We start from the raw sequence: 6931 nt of genomic DNA, 5'->3' as shown, positions 1-6931 counted from the left end.
AAGAAGAAAAGAAGAAGAAGAAGAAGAAGAAGAAGAAGAAGAAGAAGAAGAAGAAGAAGAAGAAGAAGAAGAAGAAGAAGAAGAAGAAGAAGAGAAGAATGTTAAGTGAGATAATATTAGATTTGTCCCGACTACCAGATGGTCTAGCAGGTATTTCATCAGGCTCCTGCACCATCTCTGCCCTTGCCAGCCCCCTTTCTGTGGTTTCCTCTTCTCTTTTCAGTCACTCTTGCACCTCCTTCAAAAATCCTTCTTAAAAAAATCCTTCTTCCAAGGACTCTACCTTTGTAGTCTAGGCTGATATTTTTCTTACTTCCATATTTTCCTAGGCAAAATTCATTATATCTCTTAACCTATCTAAATTATAACACATATTCTGCCCTCGTTTATGAGTGGCATTCATGACTTTGTAATTGGGTTTTATTTTTGTTATTATCTTTAAGTAGTAAATTCACTGTGTGTCTTCTTTTCTATTTTCATTCTCTCTCCATAGGTACTGTGCTATTACTGTACACGTGGTAGATTTTCCCTAAGACAAAGAATCAGAGTCTTCTAATCACCATGATTGTCTTGGGATACAGACATATGATCATCACTACTTAATCCCTAGGACACATACAATTTTGCTGATATTTGATACGTCATTATCTCAATAACCCTGTAGGACAGGTAATATCCTCATTTTATAGTTGAGGGAGCTGAAATTCAGAGAAGTCACACAGGCAGAGAGTAGCAAAGACGGTAATCAGGCGCAGACCTGCCAACTCCAGCCCGGCGCTATTCGGTGGAGCCAAGGCTGCTTTCTGACTAACTGTGTTCCTGAACCTTGCCTGATTCTGGCTCTGCAACCCTGGATTCAGAGCATGGTTGATCTGGTCAAGTAACAGGACAAGAGAAAAGAGGAGTGTAGAAATATTGTCCCAAGACAGATGTGTATTTACACACACACACACACACACACACACACACACACACACACACACAATCTGCTTATCTGTATAAGGAGCTCTGGTTGGCCCTGTGGTAAGGAGTTGGACTGCCAACCCAAAGGCAGACAGTTCGAATCTACCAGCTGCTCTGTAGAGCACAGATGGGCAGTTTCCTCCTGCATGATTTACAGTCTGAAAGTCCAGTGGAGGGTCAGCTATAAGTCGGATCTGACCCATCTATCTATGTATGTGTTACATATCAAAACCAACTGTGGTCAGGTAAATTCTGTCCCCATTGGTCACTCAGGACAGTAAGGAGCCACCCCACAGGGCTTTCTAGACTGATCTTTGTGAGAACAGACTGGCTTCATCTTTCTTCCACGGAGCAGCTTGTAAGTTTGAAACGCTGAGCAGCTCACCAGCTACCACCTAGGTCTCCCTCCCTACACAGCTGTGAATAGTTCCTGTGACACTAGTTTTTGTGTGTGCGATGTTAAATTCAAGATTGATTAAAACTATTAAGATTGGTAGCCTACCAAATATTCAAATTACTAGGTTCTATTATGTATGTTCTTCCTTTTCTAACATACATTTCCCAACTTTCACTTTTGTAAAAAAAAGAAAAAGGTGACCATGTTTCCCAAATATATTTTACTTTGTTCTATTCAAAACAGACCTTGTCAAAGAGGTAGAAGAAATTTAAAGGCAAGAGGGGGAAAAGTGACTTTACCAGCAGGTCCAGGACTCTGATGGGAAGGACCTTGACCAGAATGTCACTGCTGCCTATTTCTCATGAGGAGGCTGGGAGCTCCCCAAGTTGTTGGAGCCTTCAAATGGGCACACCTCAGTTCTCCAGTCTTACTGCTAGCAGGATCCTGGCAGGAGCCCAAGCCAGACTTTGTTTGATAGGTCTAAGGGATTGTCCCGATTCAAAAGCCTTTTCTACTGAACTGGTAAGAACTGAGCAGGCAGCCAAGAAATTTCCAAGGTCCTTAGGCCCCAGCATGGACTGAAAGTGCTCCAAACAACAGTGAGGTTGAATTTATGGTGATAGGGAAATCACGGTGATTAAAGGTAGGATTGTGCAGCTGATTCACAGAATTGCTGACAAGCAATGTATCTATAAAATGTTGAATTGGCAAAAGTTATGGGATATAAATTTAAAATTTATGTATCGGTCTATTAGCTCTATATTTCATTTGATCTAAATTTAAGATCCAGAGCTCAAGGGGCCTTATGTCTTGAGAGGAAGAAAAAAAAAGGTATAGCTTTTGAAGTGAAAAAGTTCTGGGTTCGCTTCAATGATTTAGATCCTCCCAGAAGAGCTGTGGGTGAGCATTAACATTACTGGTAAGTATATTCATTTTCTCCTGGACACAAGAGCCTACTATTTGGTCCTAAAAGCCTTCTGAGGTCCCAACTCTTCTCACTATTTCTTAGTTGTTGGAATTGACGGAAAACCTCATAAGCAGCTCCTTACTTCACCTCTGCCTTACATGCAGACTTCCAAGTTGTAAAACAACCCAATGGTAGATGGAATTTGCTCTAGGACTTAAGAACAATAAATGACATAGTTGAGCCTCTACATCTTGTGGTTCTTAACCTTTATACTAGAGTTGACAAAGTGCTAGTCAATAAGCCTTTTATTTTAAGAGCTACCTTCCTTCTGTAACTTGATTTGTGCCACTATTAGAGCCTCCACTTGGAATATTATTGCTTTTTCGTTTTTGACTCATGTACTTTTAACTTGTTAGTTAAATTTGTGTCTTTTAGGCTGCAACAGTTCCATGATACATCTTCAAGGATATGAACATGTACAGCTAAGCACAATTGATAACAGTGCATCTAAATTCCAAAATCAATCTCCATAATAGTCTGTGTGTTTCCTATTGCCAAAGGGGCCCTTTAGAGTAGTAAGAGAAGATCTTCACCCTGAAACCTACAGCGTCCCTTTTCAGCAGGAAGTAGCTAAGAGAATACGCCATCCCCTTTTCCTTATGAATCAGGTGAAGTCTCTCTCAGGGAGGAGTGATAGTGAATGGCAAAGGACACACTGACAAAGGAGATTAATCAGAACTGGCTTTGACAAGCACTGTGGCAACTGGAAAATTAAAACAGACTTTCAAGGGGGGGGGAAAGGAAGAACGAACTGGGGAGGAGGGTAGAGAAAATAGTGCAACAATGAATGAATGAAAACCCAAAATCTCTGTAAATGTTCATTAAAATTAATAAAATTTAATTTAAAAAAGAAAAACCTATTAAAAAAGTTCCGGGTTCAAAACTTGACTGTGGGATTAGTTGTTGGATCATAGCCAGGGTTCTTTATTTCTGGAGCCTTGCAATTATAGACTTGTAAAGTGAGGCTTGATGGCACACAACAACAACAAAGTAAGAATAGGAGCTCTGGGGGCCTAATGGATAGGGAGTTGTGCTGCCAACCCAAAGTAGTTTGAATCCCCCAGTTGTTCCATGGGACAAAGATGGGTAATCTTCTGTGTGATTTATAGCCTCTGAAAACCCACTGGAGGGCCCACTATGATTCAGCTCTGACTTAATGGGAATGAGGTTTTTGAGAAAGTGTGAATAATACTGACCTCAGAAGATTGCTCAGAAGGTGTACTAAGTATATAAAGCACTCAGCACACAGAAAAAAACTTTCTAAGTGTCAACTCCCCATCACTTATCCCAGTCCACTTCTTGGTTGGAACTTGAGGTGGTGGCCGAGTGCTCTCAGTCAAGGCCCTTTTGTGTGATGAGACACAATGGAGTTCAAACCATGCCTTGGTTTTAAAATTTGGTTGGAACTTGGGGTTCTAAGTGGCATAGCACTCGTCTGTCCTTCTGCTGTACATAGGTAACTCGTGGTTGCTCAGAAGCTGAACACTGTGACACTGAAGTGTCAAATGCGAGAATGGTTACCCATGGTGGACAGTGTTTGGTGGCACTCCCCAATTAAAACAAGCTTGGAAGCAGGAGTGGCATCCACTTCCGAAATAGCTTGCTTCTAGAAATCCTATGAACTTGGAGAAAGGATGAAAGTTACACAAGTGTCCAGGTCTTTCATTCATAGGGTCTCTATGAGTCATGTACGACTCGACGGCACTTAACAACAACAACCTCTTTTATAAAAATGTCAGCTCTTCAGCTAGCCAGGCAGAGGAGGGTCAAGACTTTAGTGAAATACAACCTGAACCAACCAGGAAACGCACAAGATTCCAAGTTAGATCCACACTACATAAGCAAATCTTAATTTTTGAGGGAGCTCTGTTGACACAATCTGTAGGGAGTTGTACCCTTAGAGGAACGAAGCCTTCACCTTTGGCAGGGCCTCTGAGGGAGAAAGATGAGCAATCTCTTCCACTGCAGTTTACAACCTCTGCAACCCAGTGAGTGGACGGTCAGCTCTGAGTCACTTCTGGGTCAGTGGCAGTACTTTGTGAGTGACTGGTCAAATATTTGACGTCGCCAGAGGGTAAGCACCTCTGTATGCAACGGACTAATACTATAGGTTAAGACAAGAAAAATAACAGTGTTTGTGAAAGACTGGCAAAGCTGATAATAAATTAGAATCCGTTAGAGAATTGTATATATTTTTTTAACATACAGAGAAAATGGAAAGTGAATTGAGCAACTCTTCAAGAGGGTGAGGAAAAGTAACAAAGCAAGGTAATGACCCTCATCATGAAGGCCCAGGAAAAAGGAAGAGGTGTTGAATTTGCATTAAGGAAGAAAGGAGAAATAAAGATTGGATGTAAGACAATCTTTTTAAAGAAATAAAACACTAAGATGAATGGCCCAGGAATTCTGCAGAACATTCTTTTTCAGAGCTGTGTAAGAAGAAAGGAGTCCTGTTTTTGTGGATTGGGGAAAGTCTGTCTGAGTAACCTGCTCCAAGTACCATAGTAGGGAAAGAAGCTATTGCAGGGATAGGCCTGGGAGCCTGGAAAACATTAGTCAAAGCAGTTCACAAGCCTTCAAGGTGAATAGCAATATCAGTCTAGAACCAGGTATCTGAAGGCTAATGGAAGAACATTGCAGGGTGGGAGGGTGGTTGAGTACAGCAAAGGGGAGGAAGGAAGCATTCTGTTAATCCATTTTGTTTACACGTTAGACCTTACACCAGTCCTGCTGGAGCTACCCTATAAATGACAAGTATCCATTCACTTCTGTGTGTAGTCTGTAGAGAGCTGCTGGATGGAAGGACACACCTCTCTGGAGGTCTGAATCCACCAGTGGCTCTAAGGGAGAAAGATGGACCTCTGCCCCCAGTGGGGGGGGGGCGGGTGGTACAGCCTCAGAAACCCGCTGGAGGGTCAGCTACAGTCAGTACCATCGCCATGGTAAGGAGTTGTGTCTTTGTTCTTCCCTTTCTGTGGTTCTCTGCTTCCTTTTCTGTAACAAGAAGGGCTTGAACAAGACCCTCTCCTGAGTACCTTCCAGTTTTGAATTTGTATCCACAGTCTTGATCCAGAAACTCTAAAGATAGCTGCTAAAGCCACTCAGCCCATAGTCTAGGTTGTGCTGGGGGTGGCTCCTTCATGGAGAGGCCGGTACCCTAGCACCAGGAAGGGCTGCCTCTGGGTCAGACAGACCTGGAGCTGAACCTTTCTCTTCAGCCAGGAGTAAGTTCCTTTTATTCTCTCAATTTCCACACCCTGGTTAGTTGTGAAGAGTTATGCTGCTAACAGAAAGGCCACACCTCTTTGGCAGTTTAAATCCACCAGCTGCTCCTGAGGAGAAAGATGGACAGTCTCCTTCTGTGCGGTTTCCAGCATCCACAGAGCCCACTGGAGGGTCAGCTGTGAATCGGTTCCAATTCTATAACAATGAGTTTGAGTAATATTTTGTTGTTAATTTGCAAAATAATGATAATATTGGAATCCACTTTCCTATGTTGTGTGTTTTAACGAGTAGAATACATATATAAAAATATATAATATAATTTGTGTATCAGGCACATAGCAAGCACTAATAAAATCAGTTATTCTATTAACATTTTTAAAATAAGAATATTTAAAGCCTCAAATTTTTATGTCTTTATTGGATTTATAGAATATATTGCAATTGAATCACACAACTTGTTTTATAAACAAACCAACCAGCCCCATGTGTCTTATCTTGTTCTGACAAGAATGAATCTCAACTCATGCAACTTTCTTCAGTAGTCATACTAAACACTCATAACCTATAGCCATGTCTCTAACCCTAACATATTCTCTATCCTTTTCAATTTGTAAACCAGAAGAGTAATGATGGAGCAGGTCCTAAGGCCATAGCCTCATTTTTACATCCCCTTAGGCCAATCTGCGGAGATCTTGGCTGGCTCTTCACGTGGCCCTCTGCCCGCCTAGTTTCTCTCCTACCGGGCTGATGCCACCGTTTTTAGCGCTCCTCTTTTCACCCTGGCTGATCTCTACAATCTCATCTCGCTTGTTTAAACTATGCTTCCAACTCAGAAGCCCCTGTTAACACTTCTTCCAGAAGCAGGACGCCCAGCTTCACGCGGACAGGCCGTGCGCTGCGCACCCGACCGCAGAGCCCAGTTCCAGCCGAGAGGGCACGTCACCTGGGTCTGGGTGGGGCACCAGGTTGAGGGCAGCCTCCTGTCTTTGGGTTTGCTCCCCCGCAGGGGACACCGTAGGCGGCTGTGCGGTCCAGCCACTGCCCCCCGCCCCTCGCGTCCGGCCGCGCCGTGGGTTGCGGTCTACGTGGGGGAGGCAGCTCCTGCCCAGGAGGTTCGCGCCTGGTGGGGCACCCCGGAACCGCGGGGAGCCCGGAGGCGAAGCCAGGGCGGGGTGAGGCCGTCCCTGCGGGGTGGGGGTGGCAAGCCCAGGGCGCGCAGGGGGCGCAGAGGGCAGCGGGCGGGGATGGGTGGCTGGTGCAGGGGCCGCCCGCCCGAGGGGGAGGAGGCTGCGCACCCTGCCTGCAGGTTCGCTGCGAGCGCACAGGAGGCAGGGACACGGGCAGGGTGCGGCCGGCGCGGGGCCCGAAGCGCTTCCATT

The sequence above is a fragment of the Elephantulus edwardii genome, unplaced genomic scaffold (assembly GCF_000299155.1).
Source record: "Elephantulus edwardii isolate Elephantulus edwardi_28Jun2011 unplaced genomic scaffold, EleEdw1.0 scaffold00087, whole genome shotgun sequence".
NCBI lineage: Eukaryota > Metazoa > Chordata > Mammalia > Macroscelidea > Macroscelididae > Elephantulus > Elephantulus edwardii.
Note: the sequence above shows the minus strand (reverse complement) of the source record.